Source organism: Melitaea cinxia, chromosome 20, assembly GCF_905220565.1.
Source record: "Melitaea cinxia chromosome 20, ilMelCinx1.1, whole genome shotgun sequence".
In the NCBI taxonomy this organism is placed as follows: Eukaryota; Metazoa; Arthropoda; class Insecta; order Lepidoptera; family Nymphalidae; genus Melitaea; species Melitaea cinxia.
The window spans coordinates 3,014,532-3,030,265 of NC_059413.1; the positions used below are offsets into that span (position 1 = coordinate 3,014,532).

The 15,734-nt window shown below is 34.3% G+C and overlaps 1 long non-coding RNA gene across 1 annotated transcript; it reads left to right on the forward strand.

Moving 5' to 3' along the window:
- Positions 1 to 1,939: 1,939 nt before the first annotated feature.
- LOC123663478 lies at positions 1,940 to 11,148 on the forward strand. Its single transcript, XR_006744667.1, has 3 exons — positions 1,940 to 2,377; positions 2,628 to 2,630; positions 11,136 to 11,148. It is a non-coding gene; the product is annotated as an uncharacterized LOC123663478 (long non-coding RNA).
- Positions 11,149 to 15,734: the final 4,586 nt, after the last annotated feature.

Here is a 15,734-nt window from a genome sequence, read left to right on the forward strand (position 1 = left end):
GTGGCTGTTGCGCTGGCGCTTGCGGACTCTTTCCCCGCACATGAAACATTTTATTTACCATACAGATGTTTACCGTGGTCTGGGTCTTTGTGCAGTCCTTGTGGGTCTCCCCACCGTGCCTCGGAGAGAACGTTGAGCCTTCGGTCACGGTTGTTATCATGTATACTTGATAGCGATTGTTACTCATACTAGGGAATATATCCGCCAACCCGCATTGGAGCAGCATGGTGAATTAAGCTCTGACCGTTCTCCTACACGAGGAAAGAGGCCTATATCCAGCAGTGGGATATTATAGGCTGAAACAAGCAAGCAAAAATTATTACGCTCACCGTCTAATACCGATCAATCTTACATAATCATCACACAATTACAATCGGAAAAAGTTACGGTCGGTTTCATTGGTTGTTAATAATGTTTATCTTACGTATAAGTTACTGATAAGATTTATCAGCAAGAAGTAAAATAGGTATTTAAGTAACGTTTTACCTCAAGTACTTAATGAATGGCACACAACAAGCTGCGAATAAAAATGCCTGACAAAGTGATATTTGCTGGTACAAATTAAAATATTATATCTTAAGCTTCTATCTGGTATATAACGCCAAACGTCAGACAGATTTATCGACCACTGTTAGAACTAAGAGGCTTTGAGCGCAATTTAACTGACAAATAATAAAACATAAGACTCATTACAAAATCTAGTGAGTCTCAAAACGTGCAGCTATAACTTTGTACCCTTTTTTACGAAAATTGTACGGACGGAGGAGTAAGTATGAAATTTCGCACTCTTATAGTTTATTTATTTATTTATTCTTTATTACACAACTCCAAAAAAAAAAAAAACAACAAAACAACACATCAAGATAACACGTTGCGCAAAAGGCGGACTTAAGGCCGTACAGCCTTATCTACCAGTCAACCTTAAGGCGTAAAAAAAATAGTAAAAGTAAGTGTTGAGGTAGGACTATAAAACAATACAAGCAAAATAAACATACGCATATAAATACATAAATATACTTATATATATACATATATACATATTACAAACAAAATATATAAAAAAAAAGAGAAAAAGAAAAAAATATGTTCAAACAAAAGTAAACACACGAAGAAATGTCATGACATGAAGTTATATTAATGTAAGCCTAAGATGAGGAGAGTAAAAAGATAAATAAGGAGGGGCTATTGACAGAGTTTTTTTAGGTACCACTTTTTAACCTGGGTTTTAAAAGAAAGTTGAGAAGGAGAGTTCCTGATGTTGACCGGTAACTCATTCCACAGTCTGATGGCATTAACTGTAAAAGAATTAGACACAAAACCAGATTTATGAGAAGGTATGCATAGAGTAAGGTTAAGAGAAGAACGAAGATCCCTAGAATGAGTGTTAGAGAGAAAATTAAATTTAGATTTTAAATAAGAAGGAGCAAAAGGGTTGGAAATTACAGAATAGAGGGTACAGAGAATTCTCAATTTTCGCCTTTCTTTAATCGGCAGCCATTGCAGTTGAGACCGGTAGGACGAAATATGGTCGTATTTGCGCAGCCCATAAATGAAGCGAATGCAAGTATTTTGCAGTCTTTGCAGCTTGATCAGGAGCTCCTCGCTTAAGTCAGGGTAGCAAGCATCGCCGTAATCAATAATAGGTAAAAGAAAACAATTTACTAAATCAATCTTGGCCTTCACGGGAAGAAAATTTTTAAAGCGCAAGATAGAATGAAAGAATGCATAAAACCTGCGAGATATCTCACGAACCTGATCCGCCCAACTGAGAGAGCAATCCAAAGTCACACCCAAATCCTTAACCTTACAGGAAAACGGGATAACCACGTTATTGAAAAAGAGAGGTGATGTAGGTTGTTGAATTTTTGATAGTTGACGAGAACTCCCAACAATCATAGCCTGACACTTAGAGGGATTGACATTAATTCCAAAATTTTTGGTCCAGACCGAGATACGCGAAAGATCATCATTAATCTTAGCAATGGTATCATCAAGACGGTCGATGCTAGTTTGTGCATAAAGCTGCAAGTCATCAGCGTAAAGGTGGTACTGACAGGAAAGTATAGAAGTAATAGAATTAATGAATAGTGAGAATAGTAGTGGGGAGAGAATTCCACCCTGAGGAACGCCCGCAGCAACGTCGCACCAATCAGAACGCTTAGAGCCAATGCATATCGCTTGCTTGCGTCCCCAAAGATATGAAGAAAACCACTGAAGAGCAACGTCAGAGATGTTAATTCGAGATATTAGAGCGAGTAACAAATCGTGATCCACCGCGTTAAAAGCGTTACTAAAATCTATAAGTGTTAGAATTGTCACGTATTTGTTCTCCATCCCCTCTCTTATATCCTCGGTCACTTTAATCAGAGCAGTAGTAGTGCTGTGGCCTACACGAAATCCGGATTGAAAATGATCCAATAAGTTGCAAGATAAAAGATATTCAGACAGCTGGCTGTGGACGATAGATTCGAGAATTTTGGAGAGAAACGGGAGAACAGAAATAGGACGGTAATGATTCGGAAGGGATGCGTTAGAAATTTTTGGTAATGGGAGAACCAGAGCCCGCCGCCACAAATCCGGAAAGGTAGCTGAAGTTAGAGAAAAGTTGACAATGTGAGTAACAGCAGGTAGTATAGATTCCAAAATATGAATAATCATTGTGCGACCAATTTCATCACAACCTAGAGCCTTGGATTTAAGTGACAACACACGTTTGCGTACATCGGCATCACTTACTTGTGAGAAACTAAATGTGGACTTTTCATATTTCGGCAGACTTAGGATCGTAGATAAAGTGTCATGTTTGGTGTTATCATCAAAAACATGAGAAGTATTAAAGTGGCGGCTTAGGTCATCAATATCTACGGAAATGTTGTTATTAGAGTTAGTGTCTTTGCCTATACCTAAAGATTTAAGAAATTTTAAAGTGTCTGTAGTTGAGGAGTTACATATTTTATCCGAAATAAATCGGCGCTTGTGATTCCTGCACATTTGGTTACACCTATTCCTAGCAGCTTTGTAGATTGACCAATTGATTTCCGATCGATACAGCTTAAATTTTCGAAATGCACTGTCCCTCTTGGCCATGGCTTTTCGTATATCCAAATTAATCCAGGGGCTGTCCCGTTCCTCCTTATTTTTACTTTACGTAAAGGTGCGTGCTTGTTATAAAGGTAAGTGATATTGGAACAAAGAAAATTGACCTTAGCATCAATAGTCTGCATCTCGTAAACACAAGCCCAGGGAATGGAAGACGCATCAGTAGATAATTTTTCAATATCAAGGATGCCAAAATTCCTTAGAAATAAAGTAGGAGGCTTAGGCTTTGGGGTTTTAAGATTATAAGAGACGTAAATTAAATCGTGATGAGAGAAAGCGGGGGCTGGGTATTGGCCAAATCTGGAAACACGTTTAATATCTGAACAAATGACAAGGTCTAAAAGAGAATCAGAAGTTTTTGTAAAGTGTGTAGGTAAAAGTGGCAGAAATTCCAAGTTAACTGAATCAACAATTGCACGAAGTTTGGATGATCTATGATCATTTCTGAGACATTTCTGACATTTAGAGAAGGAGTGCAGAATGCTAATATTTTTTTAAAACTATGCAAAAAAACATATTATATCAATAAAAAAGAAACATTACACACACTACCATGTATTTGACACACACGCATATTAATATTATTTTGTTGAATATCAAAGTTTGTAGTCAAAATGATTTTTTTTTTAAAAAGGTTCTTTATTTTCATAATTTTTTGGTTTTCATTAATTTAAATTTTTAATTATGGTCGAATTTCAACCTCTGGGCGACCACTAGTAATAATAAAACAATAAATGCAAATTAGTGTTGAATGTGCCATGTATCTGTAACGTGATTGCATTTGCATTTGAATGCGTTTCAACTGTAAATATTATTTAATACTTAAGCGGCTGGCGCGAGCAAGTATCTAATAGACTTTACTTCGAACTTCGAAAGCTCTTGTTTTCATTGAAGCGACCGAGCTTACGGCCTTCAAGGTGATAGCGGGTCACATTCCGGCGCGGCGAAAGAGATGCACGTATCTTCTATCTCACGAGTTGCAGTGGATGGGAGTTATAATGTTGCTATGTAAAAAAATAATTCTTCTACTTTGTGATTTCATCGGTACAGAGAATTTGTATCATTGTGATTTATTTGCTTTTACCATACATAAGGTTGAAAATGACAGGAAATATCTTGCTTAAAATCGGGAGCTGCCTGACTGTGGAATTACCGAAACCTTATTAATAATCACAACCAAATAATATTAGCAGTATTGTTGCGTTTCTGCGTTGAGCCTCAAAGGCAAACCTCCTAGAAGTGCACTATGTGGACAGAAGGGGAGGGATTAGCAATGCGCTTACAAATCTCCAGGTACCCTGCTGGCTCTCTAGCTCCTGGTAGCCGTTCATAGAATACAGTATTCATTTAAAAAATAGACCCCTAATTGATACCTAAAATAGATGAGTTTTCATATAACAAGCCAATTCCCTCTCTGTTTGTAGCATGAATTTTCATTTTTCATCCTAAATTAACTATCTAGGGCGTTTTAGTAAGTGCATGATAGACAAGAAAATTTGTGCTTAAGAGTGGTTTACTGTTACACCTTCAACCACAAGAAAAATTTAACGGGGCTTAAGAATATTCTAATTCATTATTAGTCAATGGGATTTACGTTCTATTTTTATTAACAGCTTTTACAATGCATATGAAGTGTCTGAAAATATTGAAATATCACATACAATATATTAAAAAAAAGAGTGCTTTAGACCACACGACTAAAGTATAACTTACGAAACATAACTATCTCTCTTTTTATCTTCACTAACTTATATCTCCCTCTCAACTTCCGTTCGCCTCACCCGATCACACTTTACGTAACGCTTTCGTCACGCATTCACGAGCCTACTTCCCAAGTCAAGCGTGCGTAAAGTAGTTTTACTTCAATAATATTTATACCGCTTTAAAAAGTGTAGTAACAATGGGATTATACTATTTTGGTAGAATTTTTATTCCGAGCAACGAGACTAAACTTAATAGTGAACTGGCAACATTATAAACCGGCAGTCAGGTCAGTCGTACGGACTACAGAGGCTGTGTAAGCGCATGTGATCATGTCTCGGTGAATTCTAAATTCAAACAATCTTTGAATACGCAGATAGAACAATAACTTTCGTGATAAAAATTAAAAGTGAATAAAAATGTGTTATTGAGTGATTCAGTTCAAAAAGTGTACGTAAAAATCGTTAAACTTGTGTCTATGTAAAGTTGCTATGAGAGGTATTTTTTGTTTCTCTGTCCGAGTGTAACAACCGTGTACGAAACCAAGAAATGGGTTTATAATTGGTCTAAATCAACGGCCGGAATGGTAAGATCTACTATTAAAATAATTATTTGACGTAAAAACTTCAATGTCTATGTTGTTTTATATATAAGTAGAAAGCTCACACACGAAACAGTGTTTATACCGCGAATATTTTTGTGTGAGTGTGTAACTTTATTAATTACTACACACTTATTTACGCGTTGACTTGTTATGTGTATAAAGACTTATATTTCAAGTTATGCGGATAATGCGTTATATGTTGAGTAGAAAGTTGTTTTAGATACAAACGCAAGTTTAATTCAGTACGATTCATCTAATCGGTTATCAAAATATGAAAGGAGAATGATTTATAAGTAAGATCGCGTACTTGCACGCACACTAGCACGACTCACAGTTAGAGCTAAAGACATCAACGGGTATTCGTTTTAGTCGTCATAACGATAAAACAATTATATTATTTTAAATTAATTTTTTTATCAACGTCAATGAAGTTTTTTCACACGTCGCAAGTAAATTTTATAATTCCTTTAAAAAAATAAAACGTACTTACGTTAAATTCTATATTATTGTAACAGGATTACGTTTTAAAGTTCTGTACTTCAAGAAGCCTTTAAAGGATTTTAGTTCGTCGGCCGTAATATATTCGACTCTAAATCGTGTTAGATTACAAACATTGAAATATGTAAAGTCAAAATAATTATATAAATAGCCAATGTCGACTTATTTTTCTGAAATAAATAAAATTTTCGAATCAATTTGTTTTATTCTATTATTATTGATTAATGTACACTTATTACTGTCAACAAAAAAAACTGAATAAAGTAATTAGAGGAAAAATGTTACAGCACAGGTAAAATTTCGTAAGATAGCCTTATGTACCTATTTTTGAATTGCACAAACGTTTCGCTTTTGTCTAAATTACTACTACTGCCTTAAAAAAGAAATAATTTCAATTTGAACATATATGAAAATACTCAATATTAATAAATAATTCATTTCGCATAAATCACTCATGACATAATAAATTTTACTAGTGGTCGAAATACGATCATAATTAATTTAAATTAAGTATAAGTTTAAACATTAAACAAAAGAGTATGTATAATTATGTGTATGGGTACATGGTAGTGTGTGTAATTTTTTTTATTTCATGTATTTCTTATGAATGATATTAAAAAAATAACAGCATTTTGCACTCCTTTTCTAAATAAACTATAAGTGTGCGAAATTTCATACTCCTCCGTCCGCGCAATTTTCGTAAACAAGGGTACAAAGTTTTTGCATCACATATTATAATATATATACGTTATCTGTTGATTAAATCAACATATTATTAATGTTGAGAGTTCAAATCTTTGTACGCGATCATCGAGAATAAATACGACGCGAGAGGCATGAAAATTGCAATCAACCTACTTAAGATTTAACATTCCGATGTAGAGACGCCATTCTTAAATTGATTTTCGTATTAATTTTATCAATCAACGGTTATATCTTTCGTATAATAGAACAGATAGTGCTGATTCATTTTAAGATTACGTTACTGAAAGGTGTCTAAGAACGGAATGAATAACAAAATGACATGCTTTAGTAATACATCTTTTGTGTTGCTTATTAGTTGAGAGGCTTAAAATAATTTCCCTATCAACTCTTTTAACGGATTTTGATAAAGCTATCTTACGTATATCGGTATCCAGCAGATAAAATTATACAATATATTTTACCCCCAAACTCTACTTTACCTTACCGATATTTCTATACTTGCTAATTGTAAATCTAAAAGCTGTAGAAAACTTAATGAATTAAAGGCCTCTTGCGCCGGTGATCAATAAAGTTTAACGTGTACATAAGTGAATAATAGCCTTAAACCGCAAGAGCTAAAATAGGCTATTTAGAATACCTATATCACTTCAATTATTAAACTATAACTATTAAAGGTAAAGCTTTACGACATTCGGTTTTTCCTAGTCTAAAGCTTAGCCCTATTAAATTCAAAATTGCGGGTAGAAATACCCCATAAATATTTTAGAATTCGACGATGAATAAGAAAAATACGACCTAAAATTTAAACTATTGGATACCATCAAACATCACATACCTTTAATGACAACCAGTAAAAAGTCCATAAGTGATAAAAGCTATCAATAAATTATGTACTTACCAGATAAATTTAATGGTTAATCTGTGAAACACTCTTGGTATATATATTTTATAGAGGCATTATTAACCCACTAGCTCTTATAAGTATAAAAATAGTTAATCAGTAGTTCAATATGTTAAAGATATTTGAATTGGTGAGCTTAAACTCATCAAGCTCAACCGGTCCCATTTGATATTTCCTATTTGTATTTGATTGCAAGTTTATTGAGTAAGGTTATGGAATTTAGTCAACAAACACTTATCTTCTGATTCTTTTCAATTTTACGTAATATAAGCAAAAACTGTACTGTGTGGCTACGGTACTAAAGAATATAGCCACCCCCTCTCTTCCCGTGGGTGTCGTAAGAGGCGACTAAGGGATAACACAGTTCCGCTACCACCTTAGAACTTAAAAAACCGACCGGTGGCGGGATAACCATCCAACTGCTGGCTTTGAAATACACAGGCTGAAGACGGGCAGCAGCGTCTTCGGTGCGACAAAGCCAGCCCTACGGGCACCAACCCACCTGCCCTGGTGACTATGGGCAAAACACATGAGTTCACGTTATTTTTGGCGTAAACTTGTGGAGGTCTATGTCCAGCAGTGGTCTGTATAGGCTGTAATGATGAAGCAAAAACATTATTAGATACAAAACAATTATTTATCAGACCCTGGCTGAAGGTGGGTGCCAAGTCAGAAGAAGTTTTTGGTAATATTGAGGCTTTCAAATATTATGTTCTTTTCTCTTATCATTAAAATTCATTCATCTCATAATTAAAAGAAGCAAAAGAAGAATAAGGTGATTTTAGTCCAAGTGAATGAATAAATGAACTATATAGAATATGAGGCTTCAACTCAAAATTGCAATGTGAATAAATCTGGTAAATATTGAAATCTATACTATAATATTATAAAGGTTAAGAGTTTGTTTGTTTGAACGCGATAATCTTAGGAACTACAGGCCCAATCTGAAAAATTCTCGCAGTGTTAAATAGCACATTTGTCGAGAAAGGCTTATAGGCTATATATTATCACGTTAAGACCAATAGGAGCGGAGCACCAATGGAGAATGATTCAAAATTAGGTATTTTTCCTTTTGAGAGCTTCAGCTGCGTGCGCTGCGTAAACAGTCTAAGTGCGAGTTATTGTTAGCGTCAGCCCAAAGTAACTATTACACTATTACATTATTTACACGCGTGCGAAGTCGCGGGCAGACGCTAGTTTATTATTAATTAGCAGAGAGTTGTTCAAAAGATCTATATAAATTTACAGAAACAAAAACGTATATTTGCAGAGATATTTTTAAAAAGTATAATAATAAAACAGTCAACAAATTAATAGTGATCGAATTACTCACGGCATCTCTCGTGCTCGTAATGATACTTACGTAGTTTTAGAATTTGAATGCCGCCAGGTGGCTGGTAGCTACTGGATGTATAGCTCGGGGCGATGTTTACGAATTCTAAATTACGTTCAATGTTAAGTTTCTCCTTTGGAAAGTCACTTTGAATGCATCTTTTCCATTTCTGAACACAGATACGAAACAGGGTTGTTTACAAAATTTTTAAGACGCGACGATGAATAACATATATACACAAACGGTCGCTTCCTAAGGTAAGCAACTTAATGCTTGTGTTATAAGTAGCAGCCGACTGTTATAGGTAAATACATTTTTTAAATATACATAGAAATAATACATATATAAATACAAATATGACACCTAGATTCAGCCGGGAGTCGAACCCGCAACCCGCAGAAAGCAGGGTCACTAATATATTCGGTTGTAAAAAATAATTTTAAATTACATTTAACACTTGATACTAACATATTGACGAGTATTTCAATACTAGCTGCCCACGCCCGGACACAGACTTTTTTCTATCAAAAGTTAATAACAAAAAATTTTTATTTTTATTTTTTTTAAGTATTAAAACCTTCCATGTGCCTTAAGGAACATGCAAAAATAAATTAGCGGAATTGGTCAAGCCATTCTCGAGTTATGCGCGTAGCAACATTCATTTTCATTTATATAGAAGGATGATATAATTAAAGAAATAAAATATAAAAAATAATTTCATACCTAGAAAATACGCTAATCTCTTAAAACTGTGTTATTCCTCAAATAAAATTATTTCGTAAAAACCAGAAAAATAGAAAATGAAGATTTCCTATGTACTTCGAGAGCTTACTTAAGCAAATCTGTGTTAATTAAATGTCCGGTTATGACTCTTACGGTAGTTGGAATACTAAATGTTAGCTGACGTGAGGTTTATTTTAAAGAACAGGGCAATAACATTACACTGTTAACTGAATTACACGTACATTTTTTTAAAATATTTTTGGTTCTAGTTTATTATATATATACATAAATAAATCTATAATATCCTCCACGGTAAAAATTAAGAGCGATTTTACCGATTTTTTTTTTATCCTTTCCGATACTTTGTGGTTTTTACGGAGTTTAAAATTAAGAATATTCCGCAGAAAATTAGAAAAGTTCCTGAAACGTAACGATTATTTCGACTTCACATGTCTAACATTTCGAAAGACATACAAGACAGATAGACAGAAAAAGAAGACATCTGTCATCTGATTGTCTGTATCGTCAACTAATGTTTCATAAAATTAAAATTAAATTTCAAATAAAAGCCAAACTCAATGTTAAAATACTTTAAAATGAAAAAACAGAATAAAAATATTAAAAAAAAAAAAAGTTAAGTGAAAAATGTTATTTGTACCGTAACCATTATTTTTGTAAATTCAATGTATAATTTTACAACGTGTTTTAGTGTTGTCGTTAACATTGTACATTTATTAATAAACTTTGTCTGACAAAAGCCTTTCAATACACAATAATATCTCTTACACTGTTAAAGCTTCAAAGGCGATTTACTAAACTCTGCTATTCAACAGTGAACTTGCGACTTATGCAACTACATAGTTGTGATTTTAAACAACATTTAAACAGTTCAACATATTAATACAGTAAGTTGGAGATTGTAAAAGATACGAAAACTCACAACACTACTTATAAATGGTAATAACTTATGAAGTCATTATGTATTTACAATCTCGGTTTGTGTATGTATATTTATTGAAGGTGTATGAGTAATGCGAAGGAATAAAACTGAAATTGTATTTTTGCTTTTAAGTTGAACTAGTCATTGAACTATTATTTAATGTCAACGAGGTGGAAGAAAATAAGTTGTGTATTTTGAGGCTTCATATATTTGTAATTTTTGTTTTGTGTAAATAGAATTTTGATATATTTCGTATGAAATTTAAAACTTGATTATTTTTATACATTTTTAAATTTGGAACCCAATATCGAAAAAGGATTTTGGCCGTTTTACGATAGTATTCATGTTTTTAACGTAATCTCATTTATAATGCGGTTAACCCATTTCGTGCTTCGGCAGAATTTCCGCTTACAACGAATACCAGAGATAATATTGCATAAACATTGCATAACGCAAAATATTGGCGATTGGTATGTGGAAACTCAGATAGTGGGAGTAGATCAGAAGTGGCGTCGACTGCTATACGAATCTGATTTAAATCATTTTGAAAATGAGACTTGTGTCTGTATTCCAACCCTTACGCTCCAGTAACTTTATACCAATAAAGTATATACTTATATGAAAGTCTTAGTGTTATAAGTTTTGTATAAAAATGTAATAATAATTTTTTTAAGACATTTGTTTAAAAGTCCTCTTACCAATGCATACAATAATACGTCGTTAATTTCGTCAAGAAACTTTTACGAAAGGTAGGTATCTGGCAGGTGACTGGCGTACTTTACCAAAATTCCTTTGTACTATCTCTACTTCGAGTCAAAATAGCTGTAAAATTAAATAATCTGACATATTTTATTGAAATTTATTAAAATACAAGCTGTGCCCGCGACTTCGTAGACGTGGAATTTAACAAAAAAGTTATTACATCAGCTATCTGCCAGTGAAAGTCCCGTCAAAATTGGTCCAGCCGTTTCAAAGATTAGCCGGAACAGACAGACAGACAAAAATTGTAAAAAACGTTATTTTGGTATATGCATTCAGTAAAATGCAGTTATTTTAATATTACAAACAGACACTTCAATTTTATTTATTTGTATAGATTGCGTGGTTCCGCTTCTTTTAAACATCTTTTAACTGAGATAGAGCACAGCAGGAAATTTCCTGCTCAAAATATGGAGCAGCCCGCGACTGGGGTAGTACCTCGACTTTACAAAAGATCACAGCTAAATAATACTGTTTTCAAACAGTATTGTGTTCCTGTGGTGAGTAAGGTGACCAGAACTCCTGAGGAAAATTGAGGGTAAGGTCGGCAACGCGCTTGCGATGCTTCTAGTATTTTAGAAGTTTATAAGCTACGGTAATTGCTTGCCATCAGGTGAGCCGTACACCTATTTACCGACCAAACTTTATAAAAAAAAAAAATTAAAAGCCGGTAAGATTTTTATTGCTAAACGTTCAGTAAAAGTTTAAAAAATAGGCTATATTAAAATGTTTTAAATGTTTGATAAATATGAAGGTGAAGATTTGTTTGATTTATAAATGTGTAGGGAAGAAAATGTCACTTTCAGTTTTAATTTGTATGATTTTATTTTTGTGTTACCCACACATTAAGAAATTCTAAACATTTTTTAATATCATATCAAAAATCACTTTCAGTTATGTCACTGCTCTGAGAGCGAAAAGAGATAAACGTAGTAATCGAGTTCTGTGCGAAGAACCGTTGAAGTCAGGTGGGAATGATTTATGCGAAGATTCGGCCCGCTCGTACTGAATGGAAATAAAGCTTTCGTCTCGAAATATTATTTATTTCACGGTATTTTAAACTTTTAAGAAAATAAACACTTAAAATTAAAATTCAAAATTTAATATTTTATCAAACACTTTTCAATTTCAAGTCTAATATACGGTCTTTTTAATTAATTTAATTATTAAACCTTATTTAAAGTATACATAATAAAATATCTAAAAATAATATTTCAAGCGACCACCATATCCTTAACAAAATTAATAATAAAAAAAATTATTTTGTCCAACTCATTGTCTAATTAAAACTTTTAATTTTTCTCATTTTGCTATTATAATTTATGATCATCATTAGATCATGAATTGAATTATTAGCATATTTTTTCAATTATTGTTTTGTGTTGTTGATGAGGACTTTTAACATATGCTGTTTTAACGATAGCTATACATCATCGTGTATGGAAAGACCTTAAGCAAAGTTCCATCAATTCAAGCAGATAACTGGCGACAATCAGAACCACTGCATATAAATTTCAATCACAATGACGTGTTATGACCATTACGTTCGGAGTGGACTTCTTGTTAGTGCCACAATTTATTAATACTTTTGATAAGAATCGAAACGAAACGTTTAAAATAAACAGGATAACGTATACAGAGTGGATACGAGCGAGGGGCGTTAAATTAAATCCCTTCGTTTTGAAGTATATGGAAAATTTTGCCAAACTTATAGCAGTAATTGTAATTTGATAGTGAAAAATCATACGCCTTCATCTGTTGAATACCACAATACTGATAGATAACAAGCCCTTAACATTGTGTCATTTTAATTTGCGATTCGTGATCACGAGTCAGGCGTAAGCTTCTTTCTCCATGTAATAGTAAGATTGGAGCTTAAGTCACCACGCTGCTCCACTGCGGGTTGGCGGATATGTTCTATGAGTAACAATCGCTATCAGGTGTTTATGATAACAACCGGGAGCGACAGCTTAACGTGCTGTCGGAGGCACGTTGGGGAGACCCACAAGGAGATACCCTGACCGGAAATAAATATTTCATCATTACAGCCTATACAGTCCACTGCTGGACATAGGCCTCCACAAGTTGACGCCCAAAATAACGTGAACTCATGTGTTTTGCCCATAGTCACCACGCTGGGCTGGCATATATTTATATGAATACAAATATCGACCCCGAACGGGAATCGAATCCGCAAAAGTATGTCTTTAGGCGCTCACACAGCACACGCACCACTACACTAAAGTGGTCGTACTAAAATATAATTGTGTTTGCTCGCAAACGAAAAAAAACCGACTTCAATTACATCGACGAGTAATACAACGTAGATCGACGAAAAAATACTCAAGTAACTGCGCGTTATCAAAGATTACTCAAAAAGTAGTTATCAGATCTCAATGAAATTTATATGTGACCACATGACAAACATCAGCTTTCGATTAAATTAAAAATTATTAAAATCGGTACACCCAGTAAAAAGTTATTGCGGATTTTCGAGAGTTTCCCTCGATTTCTCTGAGATCCCATCATCAGATCCTGGTTTCCTTATCATGGTACCAAACTAGGGATATCCCCTTTCCAACAAAAAAAGAATTATCAAAATCAGTACTAAAACTAACTAACTCAACTGGCTCAGTAACCCGAAGTGAGTCTTGGCCTCCGAAACAAGATTTCTCCACTTTGCACGATCTTGCGCGATTTCCCGCCAATTATTGGCTTGGATCTCACTCAAGTCTGCTTCAACCATGTCCCTCTAGCGGTACCTGGGGCGACCCACCGGTCTACGTCCAGTTGGTCGACCCAGATACGCTCTCTTAACTGCTCGATCCTCCCCCATGCGTTCGACATGACCGAGCCACCGCAACCGATGGGATTTGGTAACTCCAATGATGTTTGGCTCAGACACCAGGTTTGCAATTTCAGCATTGGTTTTTATTCGCCAGCTGCCATCTTGCCCTTTAGTTGGTCCTAGGATCTTACGGTAAATTTTCCTTTCCGTCACCAAAAGCCTGTTCTCCTCTCTGAGCGTAAGTGTCCAAGCCTCACAACCGTACATTAGGATTGGACGAATGATGGTTTTGTAAATTGTGATCTTTGTCTTCCTACTAAGAAGCTTGGACACCAAGACCTTGTGCAGGGCTGCACTGCACCTCAAGGTGTTTTGTATACGGATCTGTATTTCTTCGTCACGTGTATTCGTATCGGTTACAGTGCGCCAAGATACTATAATTTCGGCAAATCGGTACACCCAGTAAAAAGTTATTGCGGATTTTCAAGAGTTTCCCTCTATTTCTCTGGGATCCCATCATCAGATCCTGGTTTCCATATCATGGTACTAAACTAGGTATATCCCCTTTCTAACAAAAAAAGAATTATTCAAATCGGTACATCCAGTAGAAAGTTATGCGGTATAATACAACGCAGGTCGACGAAAAAAGCGTCAAGTAAAAACGCATTATTAGATATAGCTCGAAAAGTAGTTGTTAGATCTCAAATAAATTTAAATGGGACCAATTGGCACACACCACCTTTCGATTAAAAGAAGATTTGTCGAAATCGCTCTACCCAGTCAAAAGTTCTGATGTAACATACATAAAAAAAAAAAAAATACAGTCGAATTGAGAACCTCCTCCTTTTTTGGAAGTCGGTTAAAAAGATAGATAACGTAAAACCTTTTTTGTACCTATTCATTCATTCACGCATAATTCATGTTTTACACTTATTGTTATTAGATTGATAAAATGTCATAGATCGATGTCAATGATGTAAATAAACATTTAAAATCAAAACACGTCTTTAATAAATAATAAAACAAATTAAATCGATTATAATCGTTAAAATCGTATCACATGAAAACCGATTAATCATAAAATTACTAGTTTTATGGACCTGTTAACAATAATTAATGAATTCTTTATTAAATCTCTGTCAGTTTTAAAGTGAAACTGTACTGAGGCGCGGTTTCAACGTCAGGTTTGACGACCGCTAGCGGAAGCTGACTACCATCAGATTATATCCAACCGCAACTGCCGACCAAGACAGACATCCTTTACATCTTTCAAAGTATTTTACACTTTATTTCTAAGGAGCTGAAGCTACAAATAAAAGGTCGTAAAAAAACTAGTTAAAGAAAGTCGTTATAATTGAAATTTTAATTCAATAACACGTATCAGTGAGAAACACCTCAGTAAGCGGTTTTTTTTTTAATAATAATTACTTTTTAATATTCAGCAGACTATAGACCACAACCTAAACACCTGAAGATTCTTCAAAATTATTGCAGGCGGAGAAAACAAATAACCCAAATAAATTTATTTGACTGTATATATGTTGTTGTCTTCAGATGCCTACTGAGTTAAGTTTCCGTTGAGCTTGGAGCTCTCCTAAGGAATTTTGATCATGTATGCCGATACGACAACTTATTCGAATCAAGATTATTGATGGCCAGTCAGTCTAATATTTTTATTTAGCT